General features: G+C 44.0%; 1 pseudogene; it reads right to left on the reverse strand.

Moving 5' to 3' along the window:
* Positions 1-649: 649 nt before the first annotated feature.
* On the reverse strand, positions 650-4,426 carry LOC120058997 (annotated as a pseudogene).
* Positions 4,427-24,498: the final 20,072 nt, after the last annotated feature.

The raw sequence follows: 24,498 nt of genomic DNA on the forward strand, positions 1-24,498 counted from the left end.
AGAAATACAGTGTAGACATTGTTAATGTTATAAATGACTATTGTAGCTGGAAACGGCAGATTTTGAATGGAATATCTACATAGGCGTACAGAGGCCCATTATCAGCAACCATCACTCCTGTGTTCCAATGGCACGTTGTGTTAGCTAATCCAAGTTTAATTTTAAAAGGCTAATTGATAATTAGAAAACCCTTTTGCAATTATGTTAGCACAGATGAAAACTGTTGTGCTAATTAAAGAAGCAATAAAACTGGCCTTCTTTAGACTAGTTGAGTATCTGGAGCATCAGCATTTGTGGGTTCGATTACAGGGTCAAAATGGCTAGAAACAAAGCACTTTCTTCTGAAACTCGTCAGTCTATTCTTGTTCTGAGAAATGAAGGCTATTCCATGCGAGAAATTGCCAAGAAACTGAAGAACTCATACAACGCTGTGTCTAACCAGAATAGATAGAGTGGGAGGCCCCTGTGCACAACTGAGCAAGAGGACAAGTACATTAGAGTGTCTAGTTTGAGAAACAGACACCTCACAAGTCCCCAACTAGCAGCTTCATTAAATAGTACCGGCAACAGTGAAGAGGCGACTTCCGAGATGCTGGCCTTCTAGGCAGAGTTCCTCTGTCCAGTGTCTGTGTTCTTTTGCCCATCTTAATCTTTTTTTTTATTGGCCAGTCTGAGATATGGCTTTTTCTTTGCAACTCTACCGCGAAGGCCAGCATCCCAGAGTCGCCTCTTCCGGGCCAGTCCTAAGATAAAAGACTAAAGGTAACCGACAAAATTAGCAAGCCTGTGAGCTATCTAGTGATTACCTCCTCCCTCCAACTGTACTACGGACCTGAGGCACAGCAGACATGTAGTAGCCTGCCTGCTGGTAGGAGTCGATAACTGGGCTGGGCATGGTCCCGACGGTGCCCAGCCTCTTCATGTACTTGTTGGTGAGGATGGCATTACTCCCCTCCTTGCACTGGGCTAGAGCCACGTACAGCGGCTTGGTGGCCATGATGGGGCCGTTCTTCTCAGTCACCGTTCATCTCGTTCACCTTTGTGATACATCATTGGATGGCTTATGAAAAAGTATGGGTATTACTACCTTGGCACTTGTGATGGTGACGTAAGGGGCAAACTCCTTCCTGAGTTTCTCATCTTCTAACCTATCATCCAAGTTCTTGACGTACAAATTGACCCACTGAAACAACACAAAACACTTCTTCCAATGAATTTACGTTAAAGATTTTTCTTCATGACACAGGTGTGTGCATTTCCCCATAGTACCCGATAGCGGTGGATGCGTTCCTGTTTCGTCAGCTCAAACTTCCGTTTCAGCTCCCCCTGTCGCGGAATCCCCTTCTGAACGCGGCTCGCGTACAAAACAAAAAATGAGTTCTTTCCCATTAATCTCCTCAAATGTAAATGTAAACTGCCTAAAAGCAGCCAAAGTCAACTCAGAAAAGCCCAATTTTAAATGTCATGTTCCCAAATGTTCACATTATAATGACATCATGCTGGTTGATGAGATGACACATAAGGGAGCAACTTCAGAGTAGTAGTGGTTTCCAAGAGACCGGCCCCTTTCGTACATCATCAACCGCACACTGAGGGTCCTGCCTGGGATACCAAGAACAGACAAGAAGCCTGTTCAGACTTCTTGACTTTTTCCACATTTTGTTATGTTACAGCCTTACTCTAAAATTGATTAAATAAAACAAAATCATCAGCAAACTACACACAATATCCAATAACGTCAAAGCGAAAACAGGTTGACATTTTTGCAAATGTATTAAAAATAAAAACAGATACCTTATTTACATAAGTATTCAGACCCATTGCAATGTGATTCTAAATTGAGCTCAGGTGCATCCTGTTTCCGTCGATCATCCTTGAGATGTTGCTACAACTTGATTGGAGTCCACCTGCGGTAAATTCAATTGATTGGACATGATTTGGAAAGGCACACACCTGTCTATATAAGGTCCCAGAGTTGACAGTGCATGTCAGAGCAAAAATCTAGCCATGAGGTCGAAGGAATTGTCCGTAGAGCTCAGAGACAGGATTGTGTCGAGGCACAGCTCTGGGGAAGGGTACCAAAAAAGGTTCACCTTCCAACAGGACAACGACCCTTAAGCCAAGACAACACAGGAGTGGCTTCGGGACAAGTCTCTGAATGTCCTAGACTGGCCCAGCCAGAACCAGGACTTGAACCCGATCGAACATCTCTGGAGAGACCTGAAAATAGCTGTGCAGTAACGCTCCCCATCCAACCTGACCGAGCTTGAGAGGATCTGCAGAGAAGAAAGGGAGAAACTCCCGAAATACAGGTGTGGCAAGCTTGTAGTGTCATACCTAAGAAGAATCGATGCTGTAATCGCTGCCAAAGGTGCTTCAACAAAGTACTGAGTAAAGGCTCTGAATACTTATGTAAATGTATATCTTTTTTTTTTTTTATATATATATATATATAAATGAGCAACAATTTCAAAAAAAATGTTTTTGCTTTGTCATTACAGGGTGTAGATTGACGTGGGAAAAAACAATGTAATTATTTTTAGATTAAGGCTGTAAAGTCAAGTGGTCTGAATACTTTCTGAAGGCACTGTATTTCATAAGCTTTCATGCCAATTCACCCCCCATATCAGATTACAAATACAACATCAACCACCACTTTATAGTAGTTCCCAAAGAAAGGGATATGAAGTAATGTCAAAGCTAGTCATAAGTCCTACTTTCACAATGTTCTTACCAAATGCAGAAAAGACCTCCTTGAGTTTGTCATCGCTATATTCTTCGCCAAAGTTCTTGATGTACACATTGGTGAACTTCATGGCTTTGGCACCAAACTCAGCCTGTCATTCCTTTCAGGACTTAAAAGTGGCCAACAAAACTGAACACCACACCCATCACCAGGGACAGTTGAGCGATAGAAATAGAAAGAAAATGAAAATGATCTTTATAGAAAACAGAGGATGATGCAAATATACAACAGAATAAACTCATATGCTGGGATGTGGAGCAGTTTAAGTGTGGAGACTTACATTGACTCTCTCACCTTGATGAACACATGGCAAGATAAGAGACAAGTGACTGACATCAACCTTTGATTTGACAAATTCTTGACAGGCAGTTGATTATCATTCAGCATAAGCATGTTTTCAATGCTTGATTTAGAAAATACTGCAAGTCTCAACTTTGTGGCCATCAGACCAAACCTTATTTAAAGAAAAAAAAGGACAGGAACAACTGTCTACCATTTCCTTCACCTAATCGTGGACAACTGACATTTTCTCCACAGGAAATGGGCCTTTGGGTCTGCATTGCTAGTCACTGCCTGTCTCTAGCCTGAGCAAAGAACATGAAAATAGTATCTGCAAAAACGTTTATCACGGTCTGAATATGATACAACGTTGAACAAATCAATATTCCCTCCTCCCTAACCATTACAGATTTTCTTTGCACTTTCCCCACTTACATCTCATCAAATTCCAGGTGGTTTAAAGACCAGTTGAAATAAATGTCAAAAATTAAATAGAAGTACCATATGGATAGAATAAATAGCTCTTGGTAGGAATTTGTTCACTCACACTTTCCGGTCATTCAACAGCATTCCATTCATGGTATCGATTGGCTGCCTCTTGAGTCTCAAAGTGAACAAAGCTGTAGCCTTTGGAGCCATTCTTATCACACACAACCTGAAATGTAAAAGTTAATGTTGGAAATTAGGTGCAGAAAAATGATACCCTGACACTCAGACAAGAATAGAATGTCTGTCTACCTTACCTTGCAATAGACTATTCCCGAAGGCTGAGAATGTGTCATACATGGCCTTGTTGTCAATGGACTCGTCCATGTTCGTGATAAAAATGTTTCCAGCTCCAGACTTCCGTAGCCCTGGTAGGTCGACCCTTGAGGACCTCATAGTTCATCGTATCCAGAGCACATTCCGCAGAAAAACATTAAGAGTAAAGACATCCACTGCATCAGACATCAGCTCAACACACAAATGTCCATGAATAAACTAATATATATTTAATTGGTTTAATCATTGGAATATTAATCAATTAGCAGGATTAATCTTGCCATCCAGTTGATCAAAGCAAATAGCAAAGTCTACTTCAATGTAGTTGACCTTTGGAGTGGCTCTAGAGACAAAGCTCTCATATGGTGTGAGTTACCATCACCTTATGTCTATTTGTCCATGATTGATACGTAGTAAAAATCTGAATACATAAAAAATAATGTTACCATCAGTGGGCTGCTGGAAGTTGATGTAGGCTTATCCTAGGGACCTGCGAGTGATGACATCACGACAGATGAAGATGAACATGATGGGCCCAGCAGGAGAGAACTTCTGGTAGTGTATGGCCTCTGTGACATCAGGGTGCAGGTCCCCTATGTACTGGGAGGACAACGGGTATGATTAACCACTGCTGTTCATCCTGCAAACACAGAGAGAGTGAAGATGATAGAGACTGAAAATGGGAGACAACAGAATACAAACTAACGTTGAGTTGGAGACTATTGTTTTGCACCATTTCATTGACTGCTATCTTATGACGTTGCCAAGTCTCTTACAGATTTAGGCTAGTTTATCTGACCTGGGACTTGAGACACATGGTCTGTCTCTTGGGTGGGGGTGGAAGGGGAGGAGTCACCTGTGGCACATAACGGAATTGACGAGCTGAGGATCAGAATGGCCTATCAAGCCCAGTGTGGCAACTCTGTTCCGTCTGAACTGGTTGTGTGAGGTCTATGCTAGCACCTGCCCTCCATAAAAATGTTTGTCATGTTACGCAACAATGTCTGAACCTCACAAATCCCCAAAGACTACTTCATTAACCTATTTAACTCAGTGGTTGTTTCCAGTGAGTTTGGGGTGAAAGTGACATTTTTTGAAAGCTACATTCCTTGTCTTTTTGGAAGTCGAACTCATATCTTACTGCTGGCAATGTCATAAGAGTCCCCCCTCCCCAGTTTCCTCGGCTGTTTGTATCTTATACAAAAAAATACAAATCATATATACAGTACCAGTCAAAAGTTTGGACACACCTACTCATTCAAGGGTTTTTTCTTAATGTTTTACTATTTTCTACATTGTAGAATAATAGTGAAGACATCAAAACTATTACATAACACATATGGAATCATGTAGTAACCAAAAAAGTGTTAAACAAATCTAAATGTATTTTAGATTCTTCAAAGTAGCCACCCTTTGCCTTGATAGCTTTGCACACACTTGGTATTCGCTCAACCAGCTTCATGAGGAATGCTTTTCCAACAGTCTTGAAGGAGTTCCCACATATGCTGAGCACTTGTTGGCTGCTTTTCCTTCACTCTGCGGTCCAACTCATCCCAAACAATCTCAAATGGCTTGAGGTTGGGTGATTGTGGAGGTCAGGTCATCTCCATCAATCTCCTTCTTGGTCAAATAGCCCTTACACAGCCTGGAGATGTGTTGGGTCATTGTCCTGTTGAAAAACAAATGATAGTCCCACTAAGCGCAAACCAGATAGGGTGACGTACCGCTGCAGAATGCTGTGGTAGCCATGCTGGTTAAGCGTGCCTTGAATTCTAAATAAATCACAAACAGTGTCACCAGCAAAGCACCCCACACCATCACACCTCCTCCTCCATTCTTCACGGTGGGAACCACACATGCGGAGATCATCCGTTCACCTACTCTGCGTCTCAAAAAGACACAGCAGATGGACCCAAAAATCTCAAATTTGGACTCATCAGACCAAAGGACAGATTTCATTTCCTGTGGCGTTCCTCATGAGAGCCAGTTTTATCATAGCGCTTGATGGTTTTTCAAATCAAATCAAAGTTTATTTGTCACGTGCGCCGAATACAACAGGTGTAGACATTACAGTGAAATGCTTACTTACAGGCTCTAACCAATAGTGCAAAAAAGGTATTAGGTGAACAATAGGTAAGTAAAGAAATAAAACAACAGTAAAAAGACAGGCTATATCCAGTAGCGAGGCTATAAACGTAGAGGCTACATACAGACACCGGTTAGTCAGGCTGATTGAGGTAGTATGTACATGTAGATATGGTTAAAGTGACTATGCATATATGATGAACAGAAAGTAGCAGCAGCGTAAAAGAGGGTTTGGGGGGGGCACACAATGCAAATAGTCCGGGTAGCCATTTGACTACCTGTTCAGTAGTGTTATGTCTTGGCTTACCCCTGCACTTGAATAAACTTTCAAAGTTATTAAAATTTTCCGGATTGACTGACCTTCATGTCTTAAAGTAATGATGGAATGTTGTTTCTCTTTGCTTATTTGAGCTGTTCTTGCCATAATATGGGCTTGGTCTTTTACCAAATAGGGCTATCTTCTGTATACCACCTCTACATTGTTACAATACAACTGATTGGCTCTAACGCATTAAGAAGGAAAGAAATGCCACATATTAACTTTTAACAAAGAACACCAGGTAATTACCTCATGAAGCTGGTTGAGAGAATGCCAAGAGTGTGAAAAGCTGTCATCAAGGCAAAGGGTGGCTACTTTGAAGAATCTCAAATATAAAGTATATTTTGATTTGTTTAACACTTTTTTGGTTACTACATGATTCCATGTGTTATTTCAGTGTGTTGATGTCTTCACTATTATTCTTTAATATAGAAAATAGTAAAAATAAAGAAAAACCCTGGAATGAGTAGGTGTGTCCAAACTATTGACTGGTACTGTATATTTTTATCCATAATTTGAGAGCCCCGGTTGCCAAGATCATTTTAACATGTCAGACTTGAAAATTTGTTCATCCATTTTGGCACAGTAACCAGGTTTCCATCTAACGTAAACTCGTACATCCCCTTGGTCCGTACAATTGCCCTTATTTTAGCGCCCCAAAAACGTAATACTTCCAGATCAACTGTAATGTCAATACCATTGTAAAGCACAATTTCTCCCCTTTCCAACAGAATCAATTACATGACCTAAACGCTGCCCGTTTCTGCATAATTCAAGCATAATTCAATGAGCCCCGTCGGGTCTTTTTAAAAATGGCGGATGGGGAAGCGAAACTAATGCGTGATAGTGAGAAGGAGAGATGTTGTGTGGGAAAATTGCTTTTTTTCACTCGATCTGTCCAACTTATCACCTTATCGCCTCTAAAATGTAAATAAAACACTATAAAGAGTTTATATAATGTGTGATTACATACCTATTTTAAGGTCTGTGTCGAATTTGAATCGGGTTTTTAGGGCGGTGCTAAAGTGATCTTAGAAGTAAACAGCGGCTTTGAGAATGATGATCGCATGCAATGATGATGCAGAAAATGACTAGGTATCCCCCCTTACTCCCGTCACTGTCCATTTCTTGTTTTTAAACTATGAGAGAAGTGCTACACCTGGTAGAGAGAGATTGTAAGACAGAAATAGTTGCTTTATGCGTGCTGTACGTTACGACATGACACGTCACAATGTAACGGAGGGTCCGTTTTTTCTACGTTTCTCCAATACTATAGAGCCATTACCATGTCGATCAACGCTTGAATAGAAACCTAGTTCACACCCCCGATTTTGAAGTCAACACAGTCGCTACAGTCCCATTAGTTTTCTTTGTAGCCTCGTTTGAATGTTGCGGTTGCGCACATTTGTACGGAATGGGGTGAGTTTACATTAACCTTTTTATGCAAGTAAAGTCATTTACATGCTGGATAAAAAAAAAAAAGTGATGACGCCTATAAATTCCGATAAACTTTCCAAATGTCGACAAAACTAAATACGGTAGACAAGCTCATTTTGTGTCTGTAAATATAACAACCATTATATCGAAGTAAACTTGGGAGTAAACCTGAGGCCCGTTTCCATTATCACTTTAAAGTCAAACCAGGTTTGGCAGGCCTTGGTGGGCTGGCTCAAATTGCATTTCCACTGCCTCCAGAAATGACAAATTATGTAATGTTGCTAAGTAGCCATTATGTGACTGCAGTCGGCTTCTCTAATGATGCTAGCTAGCATGTTGAAGAATTTTATTCAACCTCTGTAACGTCCTGACCAGAGTTCTTATGTGTTTTGCTTGTTTAGTGTTGGTCAGGACGTGAGCTGGGTGGGAATTCTATGTTGTGTGTCTAGTTCGTCTGTTTCTATGTTCAGCCTAATATGGTTCTCAATCAGAGACAGCTGTCAATCGTTGTCCCTGATTGAGAATCATATATAGGTGGCTTGTTTTGTGTTGGGGATTGTGGGTGGTTGTTTCCTGTCTCTGTGTTTGTGTTCTGCACCAGCTAGGACTGTGACGGTATGTTCGTTTGTTATTTTGTATAGTGTTTTTGTTTTGTCTAATTAAATTCATTATGTCAAATTACCACGCTGCACATTGGTCCTCTGATCCTTCTCGCCTCTCCTCGTCTGAGGAGGAGGACGAAGTAGACTGCCGTTACAGAACCACCCACCAAACCCGGATCAAGCAGCGTGAGAACGGGCAGCAGCGACAGCAGCAGCGGTACCAGGAGGAATGGTCATGGGAGCAAATATTGAACGGAGAAGGACCCTGGGCTAAGGTTGGAGAATATCGCCGCTCTCGGGAAGAGATGGAGGCAGCTAAAGCCCAGGAGCAGTGGTATGAGGAGGCAGCACGGAAGCGTGGCTGGAAGCCCGTGAAGAAACCCCAAAAATTTCTTGGGGGGGGGCTAAAGGGTAGTGTGGCGAAGGTAGGTAGGAAACCTGCGCCCACTTCCCATGCTTACCGTGGAGAGCGGGAGTACGGGCAGACACCGTGTTATGCGGAAGAGCGCACGGTGTCTCCTGTACGGGTGCATAGCCCGGTGCGGGTTATTCCACCTCCCCGCACTGGGCGGGCTAGAGTGAGCATTGAGCCAAGTGCCATGAAGCCGGCTCTACATATCTGGCCTCCAGTACGTCTCCTCGGGCCGGTGTACATGGCACCAGCCTTACGCATGGTGTCCCCGGTTCGCCAACACAGCCCAGTGCGGGTTATTCCACCTCCCCGCACTGGACGGGCTACGGGGAGCATGCAACCAGGTAAGGTTGGGCAGGCTCAGTGCTCAAGGGAGCCAGTACGCCTGCACGGTCCGGTATATCCGGCGCTACCTTCCCGCTCCAGCCCAGTACCACCAGTGCCTACACCACGCACCAGGCTTCCAGTGCGTCTCCAGAGCCCTGTTCCTCCTCCACGCACTTTCCCTGTGGTGCGTGTCTCCAGCCCAGTACCTCCAGTTCCGGCACCACGCACCAAGCCTCCTGTGCGTCTCTAGAGCCCTGTACGCACTGTTCCTTCTCCCCGCACTCGCCCTGAGGTGCGTGCCCTCAGCCCGGTACCACCAGTGCCGGAACCACGCACCAGGCCTATAGTGCGCATCGAGAGTCCAGTGTGCCCTGTTCCTGCTCCCCGCACTAGCCTTGAGGTGCGTGTCTCCAGTCCGGTACCACCAGTTCCGGCACCACGCACCAGGCCTACTGTGCGCCTCAGCAGGTCAGAGTCGGCCGTCTGCCCAACGCCGCCTGCACTGCTCGTCTGTCCAGCGCCGTCTGAGCTGCCTGCCTGCCCAGCGCCGTCTGAACTGCCTGCACTGCTCGTCTGCTCAACGCCACCTGCACTGCTCGTCTGTCCAGCGCCGTCTGAGCTGCCTGCCTGCCCAGCGCCGTCTGAACTGCCTGCACTGCTCGTCTGCTCAACGCCGCCTGCACTGCTCGTCTGTCCAGCGCCGTCTGAGCTGCCTGCCTGCCCAGCGCCGTCTGAACTGCCTGCACTGCTCGTCTGCTCAACGCCGCCTGCACTGCTCGTCTGCCCAGCGCCGTCTGAGCTGCCTGCACTGCCTGCCTGCCCAGCGCCGTCTGAGCTGCCTGCCTGCCCAGCACCATCTGAGCCATCCGTCTGCCCAGCGCCGTCTGAGCCATCCGTCTGCCCAGCGCCGTCTGAGCCATCCGTCTGCCCAGCGCCGTCTGAGCCATCCGTCTGCCCAGCGCCGTCTGAGCCATCCGTCTGCCCAGCGCCGTCTGAGCCATCCGTCTGCTCAGCGCCGTCTGAGCCATCCGTCTGCCCAGCGCCATCTGAGCCATCCGTCTGCCCAGCGCCATCTGAGCCGCCCGTCTGTCCCGAGCGATTAGAGCCGCCCGTCTGTCCCGAGCGATTAGAGCCGCCCGTCTGTCCCGAGCCATTAGAGCCGCCCGTCTGTCCCGAGCCATTAGAGCCGTCCGCCAGTCAGGAGCCGCTAGAGCCGTCCGTCAGTCAGGAGCCGCCAGAGCCGCCAGCCAGTCAGGAGCTGCCAGAGCCGCCAGCCAGTCAGGAGCTGCCAGAGCCGCCAGCCAGTCAGGAGCTGCCAGAGCTACCCTCCAGTCATGAGCTGCCCTCCAGTCATGAGTTGCCTTCCAGTCATGAGCTGCCTTCCAGTCATGAGCTGCCCTACAGTCATGAGCTGCCCTACAGTCATGAGCTGCCCTACAGTCATGAGCTGCCCTACAGTCATGAGCTGCCCTCCAGTCATGAGCTGCCCTCCAGTCATGAGCTGCCCTCCAGTCATGAGCTGCCCCACAGTCATGAGCTGCCCCACAGTCATGAGCTGCCACTCAGTCATGAGCTGCCACTCAGTCCGGAGCTGCCACTCAGTCCGGAGCTGCCACTCAGTCCGGAGCTGCCACTCAGTCCGGAGCTGCCCCTCTGTCCTGAGCTACCTCTCTGTCCTGAGCTACCTCTCTGTCCTGAGCTACCTCTCTGTCCTGAGCTACCTCTCTGTCCTGAGCTACCTCTCTGTCCTGAGCTACCTCCTAAATCATGTGGGGGCCTTGGGGAGGATTCTTAGGCCAAGGTCGTGGGCGAGGGTCGCCACTCAAAGGACGCTAAGGAGGGGGACAAAGACAGTGGTGGAGTGGTGTCCTCGTCCACCGCCGGAGCCGCCACCGCGGACAGATGCCCACCCAGACCCTTGAGTTTTAGGGGTGCGTTCGGAGTCCGCACCTCAGGGGGGGGGGGTACTGTAACGTCCTGACCAGAGTTCTTATGTGTTTTGCTTGTTTAGTGTTGGTCAGGACGTGAGCTGGGTGGGAATTCTATGTTGCGTGTCTAGTTCGTCTGTTTCTATGTTCAGCCTAATATGGTTCTCAATCAGAGACAGCTGTCAATCGTTGTCCCTGATTGAGAATCATATATAGGTGGCTTGTTTTGTGTTGGGGATTGTGGGTGGTTGTTTCCTGTCTCTGTGTTTGTGTTCTGCACCAGCTAGGACTGTGACGGTATGTTCGTTTGTTATTTTGTATAGTGTTTTTGTTTTGTCTAATTAAATTCATTATGTCAAATTACCACGCTGCACATTGGTCCTCTGATCCTTCTCGCCTCTCCTCGTCTGAGGAGGAGGACGAAGTAGACTGCCGTTACAACCTCACCATGCTGTAACTAACATTACAGCAGGGTGCCAGCCAGAGCCATATATTTAGCTTGCTGACGTTAGCTATCTAGCTAAACGGTTAGCGTCTTCACTAGCATTACAAGCTAGCTAGCTTAATTCCTACCTTGCTTGCCATGGAGTTGATTATCAGCTAGCAAGCTAACCAAGCAAACCAGACGACAGGTTTGATATGATGTACCTAGCTAGCTTTCAATATGACCTGGACAGCTAAAATTCCTGCTAGCTAATGTTAGGTAGCTAGCATTTGAGGGCTGACTGTTCTCACAAAAACATTTGTGTAGTGCAAAAATGAACCAACAGCTATGGTGGTAATTTGTGTAATGTGGGATTACCGCAGTACTGCTTGTCCATGTGCTAGCTAACAGCAACAAGCCCAGACGTGCTAGCTAATGTTGTGTCAGCATCCAGCAGTGATCAACATAGTGGTTGCATAGTAACAGCATCTTTTATTTTTTATTTAACTAGGCAAAAGGCCTCCTGCGGAGACAGGGGCTGGGATTAAAAATAAAAACATATTAAATAAAATATAGGACAAAACAGACATCACGACAAGAGACAACACTACATAAAGAGAGACCTAAGACAACAACATAGCGTTTGGTAGCAACATGACAACAACATGGTAGCAACACAACATGGCAGCAGCACAACATTGTTGCAGCACAAAACAGGGTACAAAACATTATTGGGCACAGACAACAGCACAAGTGGCAAGAAGGTAGAGACAACAATACATCACGCAAAGCAGCAACAGCATTGGTGGAAAATCTGATGGCCGAATGGTAAAGCACATCTAGCCGCTCGAGAGCACCCTTACCTGCCGGTCTATAAATTATGTCTCCATAATCTAGCATGGGTAGGATGGTCATCTGAATCAGGGATAGTTTGGCATCTGGGGTGAAAGAGGAGCGATTACGATAGAGGAAACCAAGTCTAGATTTAACTTTAGCCTGCAGCTTTGAAATGTGCTGAGAGGAGTGTACCGTCTAGCTATACTCCCAAGTACTTGTATGAGGTGACTGACTACCTCAAGCTCTAAACCCTCAGAAGAAGTAAACACATCTGTGGGGAGAGGGGCATTCTTTTTACCAAACCACATTACCTTTATTTTGGAGGTGTTCAGAACAAGGTTAACGGCAGAGAAAACTTGTTGGACACTAGGAAAGCTTTGTTATAGAGAGTTTAACACAAAATCCGGAGAGAGGCCAACTGAGTATAACACTGTATCAGCTGCATATAAATAGATGAGAGCCTAGGATTGAGCCTTGGGGTACACCCTTGGTGACAGGCAGTGGCTGAGACAGCAGATGTTCTGACTTTATATACTGCACTCTTTCAGAGGGTTAGTTAGCAATCCAGGCCATAGACCCTTCAGAGACACCAATACTCCTTAGCCAGCCCACAAGTATGGGATGGTCTACCGTATCAAAAGCTTTGGCCAAGTCAATAAAAAGAGCAGGACAACATTGCTTAGAATCAAGGGCTATGGTAACACATCCATAACCTGAGCGGAAACTAGATTACATACCAGAGAGAAAACTATAGACATCAAGAAAGCCAGTCAGTTGATTATTTACAACTTTTTCCAACACGTTTGATAAACAGGGCAAAATAGAAATAGATAACTAGCTATCTATGTACGTAGCTAAATAGCTAGCTAGTAAGCCATGTAGCTAAGCAAACAAATTGTATTTCAAACAAATGACCGGACCGTTTGAATGCTACCTGCTAGAAATCTGCAATCTGTTTCAACGACGAACTAGTAAGCAATACCGATTTGCTAGTTAGCTACAGTAGTTAATTTAACTCACTGCGTACCAAGCATCGATGATCATGTCACCAGAATAAGATTTTAGATTTGTATACGAAAGGAGCATCAAGCAAATCACCTTGCACTTTCAGCACCCTGGGAAGTTCATAATTTATTAGCCCTTATTAATCTGTAGCCTAATAAACAGCACGCTTTCCTGAAGAGTTGTAGTGGGAGGACCACACAGCATGCCATAGCGTGACTCCAAAGCCTTGTCTCCATTGGCATTTAAAATTAGGGCCAAGTTTGAGCTGGCTCAAATGGAATTCTGAAATTCGAGCTGGGTTGATGGAAACCCGGACCAGTGCAGCCCAGTTTCACAACTGGTGCCAAAGGTGACGCTCCCTCTTTTTCCCCTGCCCCGCTACAAAGTTTCTCCCTGCAGGCGGTCACTGAGTCCAAGGTAAGGAGCTCCTTAAACTTGACCCCAAAAAACCATCTGGGTCAGATGGTTTAGACCCTTTCTTCTTTAAGGTTGCTGTCCCTGTCATCGCCAAGCCTATCCCTGACCTTTTTAACCTGTCTTCTCTCTGGGGAGATTCCCATTGCTTGGAAGGCAGCCACGGTTAGTCCTTTGTTTATTAAAGGGGGAGATCAAGCTGATCCTAACTGTTATAAGCCTAACGTTAGGCTAATGTCAGCTAGCTAGGTACGGTTACTAGCCAAGTTGGCGGACTCGTGATTGCCAATCAATTCCAGCATCACTAATGAAATCAAAATACATTCCAGAAAATAGCATTTATAAATCTATATTATTGGAGAATGACTGACCTTATTCAAATGCCCAAGGTGGAAACAGAGCTCAGTCAGATTACTTAATTTACAAAGTGCTGGCCTATAAAAAAAAAACATGTTTTTGTCATTAAACTACAGTATGGAACGCCGTTTGGGTCTTTGCGTGTCAAAAAAGATATGTCAAATAACACCATTTGACGCTTCAAATAAGCTTTTAATTTGACACGTGTAAGAAATACCATTGTAAATAACACAAGCATATTGCTATTACATTGTTATAACTAACTTCTTTCTAAGCAGGGTTTCTCACACACCCAGAGACAGATGGCTGACACAGAACATTCATAAACACTGATAAGAAAAGGGTGCAGACACACACACATACTCAAGGACAGAGGGCTGACTACGCACACACAAAATCTCCTGTTTTAGCTGAACATTTTGATAACAAGGAACTTTTGTTGCAAGACTCAGAAGGATGACGTCCAGCTCATCAGGACCAATCTGAGAAGACAACAACCTGTCCAGAACCAACCAAAGGACCAGAACTTCCAGACTCAACCTACTTTCTGTCCTGTATAAAATGACTATGTATTTCTGTTATCTGGGCTCTGTCTGCAGGTTCCTTACGAGCTGAATGAACGAGTCCAAGCATGCTTGTATCAGATATCTTTACCTCTGAATAAAACTGCTTTTTATTATACGAATATCCACCCTGTCCAGAGTCTCTACTTCGTCTCAGTTCTCCAGTAAACTTGTGTCATCAACAAAATGGTAGCAGAGGAAGGTTTTCTTCTCTGAATTCGATCCATAAAGGTTGACAGAGAAAAGAGACAAGTGAGAGACGGATCAGAAAGGAAGGGTGACCGGTCCGACGGAGCAGCCGGGAATCCAGCTCGCCTCAGGAAACTGATCTAGACGGCCGTCAAAACGAAGGTAAGCAGTACCTGTTAAATCAAAAATCTGCATATTGTATAATAGGAAAATCCAAATTTAAAGATCAGAAGTACTGAGGTGGAGTATGGATTACTGTTAAATTTATGATAAATGTCTATTGTAAATGTAAAAGCAAACATGTAAAGATATCTGAGATATAGAGAGTCACATAGTCGGGTAGAAGCCGTGAGACTCAGAGTCACATAGTCGGGTAGAAGCCGTGAGACTCTAAAGTAATTAAAAAGAGATTCACATAGTCGGGTAGAAGCCGTGAGAATCCAAATAACTTATAGAGAGTCACATAGTCGGGTAGAAGCCGTGAGACTCAGATTCACATAGTCGGGTAGAAGCCGTGAGAATCTAAGTAAATGTGTGTTGTAAAAAGATTCACATATTCGGGTAGAAGCCGTGAGAATCCAAGAAATTGTGTTATAATTGTAACTGACTTGATAAAAAGATTCAGATAGTCGGGTTGAGTGAGAATTCCGTGAGAATCCAAGTCTAGAAAAGGTTCCCCAGACTTAACAACATTTGATTGGTTAAAACACTTGGAAGTTACCTAGGGGGAATCAACAAAATAAAAATAAAAATACGAGTTCAGATAGCGGGCAATGGTTGACTTGGCACTTAACTAGATGCACTGTGAAGAACTTAACTTGCGATCAATGTATTAATGTTGTTATGTAATAAAATACAAATGTGGAAATGTTAATTTGAATGCTATGAAAGATTGGCCGTTTCACGAGACTCACAAGTTGATAACTTTCGGGAGGACAGCTGAGTCTTCTTTTGGCCCGTGGTACAGCCGCCGAGCTGAAGACTGACTTGTATTTTTCCTCTATTGTGATGTTGGTGTTTCCATAATTCCTAAAATTGAATTGACAATTGGTACAGCAGCGCTTCGATTTGTTAATATATTGTTCCGGAAGGGTGATTCCGACACCTTCTGGGAAAATATTTAACGGATCGAAAAACTGAAAAGCGATAATAACTATTGCAAAATAATTCTCAAAATTGAATTGACAATTGGTACAGCAGCGCTTCGATTTGTTGATGTATTGTTCCGGAAGGGCGATTCCGACACCTTCTGGGAAGATATTCAACAGATCGAAAAACTGAAAAGCGATAATAACTATTGCAAAATAATTCTCAAAATTGAATTGACAATTGGTACAGCAGCGCTTCGATTTGTTAATGTATTGTTCCGGAAGGGCGATTCCGACACCTTCTGGGAAGATATTTAACAGATCGAAAAACTGAAAAGCGATAATAACCATTGCAAAATAATTCTCAAAATTGAATTGACAATTGGTACAGCAGCGCTTCGATTTGTTAATGTATTGTTCCGGAAGGGCGATTCCGACACCTTCTGGGAAGATATTTAACGGATCGAAAAACTGATTAACAGTAATAACTGCTGTAAATAATTCTTTGTGTGCGAGGGTGAAGTGCAAGAGATAAGTCTGCACTTGCACCGAGAATTCATCTCGGGTTTTATACTCAGAGACGGGCTAAGTATACAAAGATAGTGGATAGATTACACACACATAGTACTTAATTTATAAGACAGAGAGGGTCTCGTGTAACGCGCCAATCAAACCCTTAAGGCTAAGATAGCTAAGGTATGTGCAGGTTCGAAGTTGATATGGGTTGAAGCCCTGCCTCTGGCGTTGATGGCCATGAGAGCCTCTCCAGGGGCAGGCACCCATCTCTCTCCTCATGAGATAATGACTGGTCCACCAAGAGAGGGAGGTCATATGCCCGCTCTTGATGTAATTATGTGAAACAACTGACGGAACTCTCTGTAGCACTCTCTACCCAGGTTCGCAAGGTCCGAGAGGGGAAGCTGCCAGGAGGCACGCCACCACAATGTAAAATGGTGACTGGGTGGGGTTAAAAAGTCCACAAGAGAAAGTGGCTGGAACCCAGGTGGACTGAACTGTACGAAGTGAAGGAGGTTACTTCACACTCAGTTCAGGTCAAAGGTAAATCAGGCGCACCTTGGCACCACCTCACACATTGTACTCTAGCTCCAATTCCTTACAGAAGTCAGAGCCGATTTGAGCGGCCTAAATTCGATTCCAAATTAAGACACTCCTGATTCAGGTGATGCGGCATCAAACTTCGCCTCCCCTGAAGAAGGAACCTCTCCCAGTTAGAGGCTGCAAATGAGAACGTGTTCTCAGTCAACTTACCTGGTAAAATAACGGTAAAATAAAATAAATAAATAAAAAACACTCATAACTCTTAGAGCTGTACAGAGAATGGACAGAAGATGGCAGTATTGCAGCACTCAACGGTCTCCCAGAAAATGGAGAGCCTGTTTGAATGCTGGTGACAGAAAAAACTTAGAACCAATTCGGTGTAGAGAGAATACATTTAATAACTTATTTAGGTTAAATTTACAGACTAATGATATTATTGTTATGGATTGGCTGACATGCGATATAAATTTAGCGAAGTATATGGTAAGTTTACACTTTGGAATGGAAAGAGTTGAGAAGTTGATTTTACTTATACGATAGTTTTGCTGCTAAACTTAGTTGGAGTAACTAGATGTTTTGCCTAGAGGCATGAATAAGACAGTCATTTTTGGTATTATATTGGCTAGTTGCTGCGTTCTGAATACAGGTTGAGCGCTAGTAAACGCATATCTTTATTTGAACTATACTAATCTATTTGATAAAAGTACTAAACCTGTATATTTAACATTTGATAATGATTTACCGGGTGTGGCCGTATTAAATTATGCTAGAGAAAATTGGTTGTGTCATTTAGAGGGAAAATGTGTACATTATAGCTTTGAGATACTTTTCAAAAGTTGCTGAAAGTTATTGGTTTTTGGTTTAGGTAACACCAGAGAATTCGAACAATAAGTAAACGTATTCTAAACGTGATCTGTTTTCATTATGGGGAACAAAGAACGACTCGCAACCTGGTATGGCTGGCATGAGAGTTTTTAAAGGGACAGTGTACGTTTATCACAGTTGTATGGTTAGTACATGAAACATCGGGGAAATTTAAAACGAATGATTTAAGGGTATTATCATAATTATTAGGTTTTGTTTTTGTGGTAAACGTTTTGGGTTAAGGGGTTTTCCGTGTTCCGAGAGACAAGATAATATTAGGTGTTTTACTTTCTGAGTTTTATTTAGACAAGGGACTTTGTTAAGATAAAGGGTTCTTTTGGTATGTCTAGATATGGTATGAAACACGAATGTAGGTGTAACCTTTTTGACCTCTTTTCGTTGCATTTTCCTGTCAATCACGGGGGGATCAATCACGGGGGGATGTAGTGAGAATAATGAAATTGTGGTCATTTGGGAATACTAGTTTTGAGGTAAATTGATATAATAGAGTTTATAACTCTTGACCATAATTGTAGTTTTAACCACAGAGGAGTCAGGATTCTGTTTTTAAACATTGGCTATGACGGTTTTGAATGGGCTGTTATTGAATTGGTTTGAACAGGAGATATTTTAAGCCTATAGGGCATGGAAATAAAAGTGATAGAGAGCTTATTAGTAAAGAAAGGAATTTATATGGTTAGCATTTGTTTTGGCCATAAGAAGATAGAGATAGGTTTATTAAGGTTATGTAAGGACTTTAGAGATTGACACTATAAGACATGTTGTTAATTTTAAATCCATGATTTTAGATAAAGTCAAAACAGTGAGACACTTAGTTAATAATGCAAAAGAACACATAGTTGTTATTGACTATTATTAGAAAAAGGCAGACAGATGGGTCTACCCCACGCTGTTGAGACCTTGAAGGTTTGAGAGTAGAGTGGGGAGGGTGGACCAGGAAATGAGCAAGGTAGGCTGTGAAATAAGATAGGACAGAAGGGGGTTAACACATATAAGCAGCACAGATACATTTTAAAGTAGATAAGTCACTTGACAGAGAATTGGAAAAGAATAGATATGAATGTACGCCCAAGGGAGAATTGGATTTCTATATTATAATGTACTAAGTCATGAGTAGGTAAGGTTGATACCTGGCCAGAGCCACGGGGGAGGGGTACATTGTGGTCTAGGATAGGATGGGGCCTATTGGATAATAAACTAATTTAAAATTAAAAATTCTAGCTAAAAAATAGGCATAGAAGTTAAATATATAATCAGATAGAACAAATGACAAACTGTTTATTAACCAAACCTGTATGTCCAAGATTTTATGCATTACAGGTGAATTAAAGGAGAAGGTGATTCACCCGACCTGGGGGCATATCGCACTTGGAGGGTGAGACACACTGACACTGCCGAATGATCACAGAGTTAAGGAGAAGAACCGTTACTAATAGAGTTCGGGGATCAACTCCTTAATGAAGAATTCCCTGCCCCCGACCTTTCCTCACTGTGTTTGTTCATAGAAGTGAAAGTGTTGCTTGATCTCTGGCTGATGATGTGTTCTCTGGGAGAGGAGGGGGCTTTACAGGATTGCTTGTAGTCCTGAGTTGTCTGTTTAGGATACGATGGGGATGTTACCATCGCAGTGCTGCCAGAACCGCCACCAGTTCCGACAGACCAGGTTCAGCCGGCCTCCTCCACCACTTCAAGACCAAGTCCTACGCCATCACCTAAACTCTACAATCTGGTATAGGTAATAAATGTAAAAGACATCTCAGATAGTGACCAACTGGGGACTGATTCTGGTTATGAGGGAAGGGAGAATATGTGGTTGGCCTATAAAACACTTAATAGAAAGGACTGTGTCGTATGTGGACATGCCAGACCTATTCTGGCTGCTCACCCATTTGCCCTAAGTAATGGGGAAGGTTGGATGTGCATATTGGAAAGTTTAAGCCAAATTCAACCCTGTGTAAAACTCTGAGTCTTGTGTTCCCAGAAGTCCGTCCCCAGAAGACACCATGGGGGGTTAAGGCATATGGGGGATATTACAGCTGTAACACTGGTACAGGTAGAGGTATAGACTATGGGAGGTTCCCTGCTACTGCCTGCATTACTAATGTCACTATTAAATAGAGGTGTTGCTGATGTATGGTGGATGTGTGGACCTGCCAGGCGGTTGACCCCATTTTGAAAGGAGATTATCAGGGAACATGTGTTTTGGCCAGTCTGATAAACACCATTGCCTATTATTGAGGTTACAGCTAACCAACTTTTGGGAGCTGCACATGACAGAGGCTTGGGACCAACCCAGGAGACGGCAGAAACGTGACGCTCCTTGGTCCGAGGGTACAGATAACATTCACACCAACCTGTTGGGGGTCCCAATAGGGGTCCCCCACGAATTCCAGACATTAAACAGGAATGATGGCCTGTGGCATCTGATGCCCATCATTGGCCCAGCTATTGTTGATGCTAAGCATAATGCCTGGATCAATTATATCTACTATAATTAATAATGATTTGTTAAATACACCCACACAGCACTTACGGGAATGGCTGAACAATTGGATGCTACCTCTCAAACCAGTAGACAAAATAGACTAGCACTGGACATGATTCTGGCCATCCAGGGAGGCGTATGTAAAATGTTTGGAGAACAGTGTTGCACGTTTGTCCCTAACAATACTAGTTCGGATGGGAGCATTTCAAAAGCTCTGAGTGGGTTGGCAAGGTTATCAGTGGAGATGAGGGGTCTTGCAGGTGTGGAGGAGAGTGGACTGGTCCCTTGGCTGGGTGGTTGGTTTGGTAAGTACACTGCAATGATGATTACTGAATTTCTGACACTAGTTGTTGTTTTTCATTTCTGTGCTGCCTGTATCATACCTTGTTTGAAGAAGTCTGTTACAGATGTGGCAAGGGCCTCTGGTATGATGCCGCTGCTTGATGCTCCAGTAGGAGAGGCTGATACGGAATCAAGCTTTCGCAGGAGAGTGGGCCTGACAGAGGAGGACCCTTGGTTCGCTGTAGTTGATGTTGTCGAATGAATAAAAAGTGATGTTTGTCCTCCCTGTTGTGAAGGTTTGAAGTTCCCGGGTGGCGACGAGCCCACCTGATACAGGTTGTATAGAGGGATGGACCTGAGGGTTTAACATACTCTTGTTTTTTGGTTACTAATGTGTCCAGGGGTAGTTCTTGGAGTGGTCTCCTTTTGGTCCTTGCTCATCCTTATTGGTGACTGAGGAGGCTGGAAAGGCCACCCACCAGAGCTGTGTGGTATGTATGGGAGCCCGTCCACTCCTACGCATTGTACCGGCTACCCTACCTGACGTATGTCTTCTTCCTGTTATGAAACATGACAGCCCAACTGCCAACTGCTCCGTATGGGACAAGTTTTACCCTATTGTTAAAAGTACTAGAAAGGGCCCCGATGTTTTCTTCTCGGGTTGCCAGGGCTAATTTCACTTGTATAAATATGTCCCTTGGCCCTCCAATGCTGGGAGCATTACCTTATGAATGGTGCAATAACACCCATAATCCTAATGCCCCTTTCCAACCTGTGTCTAGAGCTGATGTCTGGTGGTGGTGTGGAGGAAATCATCTATATGACCGCCTGCCAGGGAATGCCACTGGTCTTTGTGCTCGTCTCTCTGCTTCTTCCTGTTTCAGTGTATCCTATGGAAGTAAAGGACCTGATGGCCCGTGTAGAGAGGGACGGGGATTTATCCCGGTCCAAAAGATCAACAGGAGTGGATCCTGGAGACCCCACCTATATTGACGCCATAGGAGTCCCTAGGGGGGTGCCAGATAAGTATAAACTAGTAGACCAGGTTGCAGCGGGTTTTGAATCATCATTTTGCTGGTGGTGTACAGTTAATAAAAATGTGGACCGAATCAATTACATTCATTTTAATGTTCAGAAACTAGGCAATTGGACTCAACAAGGCTTCGAGGCGGTCCATGGCCAATGGGAAGCTACTTCCCTGATGGCATTCCAAAATAGAATCGCGGTGGATATGTTGTTGGCTGAACGCGGAGGTGTTTGTGCCATGTTCGGAGAGCAATGTTGTACTTTCATTCCCAATAACACAGCAACTGATGGTAGTCTTACTGTTGCCTTAGAAGGTCTTCGTACTCTTAATGGGAAAATGAAGAGCCACTCAGGAGTGAATACCTCAATGTGGGACTCTTGGATGGATGCGTTTGGTAAATATAAGACGCTTGTTTCTTCCATACTGGTATCTATATCTGTCTTCGCTGCGATACTGGTGCTTTGTGGATGCTGTTGCATTCCATGTATTCGAACGCTGGCCACTAGGATCATAACTACTGCTATTGATCCCAACCAGACAGAGAAGGGACAGATGTTTCCTCTGCTTGCCCTGGAGGATGCTGAGCCAGGCTATTTGACTGATGACTGATTCAACGCCATTTATAGCTTTTGTCACGTCTCTTGTGAGACGTGAAGAGGGGGAATCAAAGCTTTATCTTCTGATAAAGTTTGCCCTATTCTGCCATTTATAGCTTTTGTCACGTCTCTTGTGAGACGTGAAGAGGGGGAATCAAAGCTTTATCTTCTGATAAAGTTTGCCCTATTCTGCCATTTATAGCTTTTGTCACGTCTCTTGTGAGACGTGAAGAGGGGGAATCAAAGCTTTATCTTCTGATAAAGTTTGCCCTATTCTGCCATTTATAGCTTTTGTCACGTCTCTTGTGAGACGTGAAGAGGGGGATTTGTAAGAAATACCATTGTAAATAACACAAGCATATTGCTATTACATTGTTATAACTAACTTCTTTCTAAGCAGGGTTTCTCACACACCCAGAGACAGATGGCTGACACAGAACATTCATAAACACTGATAAGAAAAGGGTGCAGACACACACACATACTCAAGGACAGAGGGCTGACTACGCACACACAAAATCTCCTGTTTTAGCTGAACATTTTGATAACAAGGAACTTTTGTTGCAAGACTCAGAAGGATGACGTCCAGCTCATCAGGACCAATCTGAGAAGACAACAACCTGTCCAGAACCAACCAAAGGACCAGAACTTCCAGACTCAACCTACTTTCTGTCCTGTATAAAATGACTATGTATTTCTGTTATCTGGGCTCTGTCTGCAGGTTCCTTACGAGCTGAATGAACGAGTCCAAGCATGCTTGTATCAGATATCTTTACCTCTGAATAAAACTGCTTTTTATTATACGAATATCCACCCTGTCCAGAGTCTCTACTTCGTCTCAGTTCTCCAGTAAACTTGTGTCATCAACACACGTCAAATAACACAATTCTATTGTAGAATGTTGTGTGTGCTGAATTTACACGTGCAAGCCAAGCGCCACCATTACTATCAGTAGCACTGTCAAAGCTGTACTAAAAAAGTATTCAAACAAGCACCCACCGTCCACGAACGAAGCTAGCTGGCCGCTTATCATTTTAGCTATGGGCAACAGGATTAAGTAGATGGCTAGCTAGTTATTTTCATGAACTTAAATTCAGTTTCAATAGGCGAACAACAAGTGGCTACCTAGCTAATACTTACAACGATTCATACATCATTGCTAAGAATATTGAAAGTGACTGCAGTTTCAGGCTGGTTGCATTGACGCTAGCTCGGTAACGTTACCAAGCTAAAGCTAGCTAGCTACTCCAGATGTTGCTAATAACATCTGTATCAAATATATTTCCTTTTTTTTATCCTGATCTTATTCCAAATGCTCACACATACGTTTTCCCATTTGGTGGAACAAATAATGCATTTTTACGAACTCGGTATTGTAAACACATCGTTCGCCTGTGTTGTTCGCAGACTTTTTTTGTACAGCTTTGACAGTGCTACTAATAGTAGTGGCAGCACTTGGCTTGCAAGAGCAAATTCAGCACACACAACATTCTATAATAGAAGTGTGTTATTTGACGTATCAAATTAAAAGCTTATTGACTCCTCAAATAGTGTTCTTTGACGTGTATCTTTTTTGACACTCAAAGACCCCAACGGCGTTCCCTTGTGAATCACCAACCTTGTCCAGACAGAGGGTTGAGTTACCGAATTGACGGTTTATTAACCCAACTTTACACAGGCTACTGTTTGGCCGTAGCCCACGCCAAATAAACAAAATATACCCCACAAGCCAACCGCGACCTTCTCTTGTGAAGCCCAAACGTAAGAGAGAGAACAATGGCTAAACCTGGTATTAACTTCCAATGCTCCATACCCCTGCCAAAATCCCCTCCACACCACTCCGCCAAACACCAGGATGCCCGGCATCAGAACATTCCAGGCATCCCCGTGATTGGCAGATAGCAGGTTGATTGGCATGTCGGACCAAGCGAAAACTGGTAAGTACAACACTAATAGCCTACCACATAACACACCGCTGTCTGTGCGGTTCGCTACAATATTATAAACTATGTCGACGCGGCCCGACTAAATGTTCTGCGTGAAAAAGTAGTCCACGTACATTGAAAAGCTACATTCTGGGATTCGAAAAAGTAGAAAACTGGGTCCCCTACACTTGTTTTTGCAAACAGTTCAAGGATAAGGAAATGTACAATGGAACATTGTTAATCATATGCACTTAGTAAAAGTCCAACATTTGTTAAAACAAATGAGTGACAGGTGTATACATCACTGCAGCCTCGTCTCATATACTAGACGTAGCGTAAATGTAAATTCGTTATACTAAATTAGAATATGTTATTTTTGTGTAACAGTATAACTTTAAACCGTCCCCCGCCCCGACCTCGGGCGCGAACCAGGGACCCTCTGCACACATCAACAACAGACACCCA

The sequence above is a fragment of the Salvelinus namaycush genome, chromosome 14 (assembly GCF_016432855.1).
Source record: "Salvelinus namaycush isolate Seneca chromosome 14, SaNama_1.0, whole genome shotgun sequence".
Classification (NCBI taxonomy): domain Eukaryota; kingdom Metazoa; phylum Chordata; class Actinopteri; order Salmoniformes; family Salmonidae; genus Salvelinus; species Salvelinus namaycush.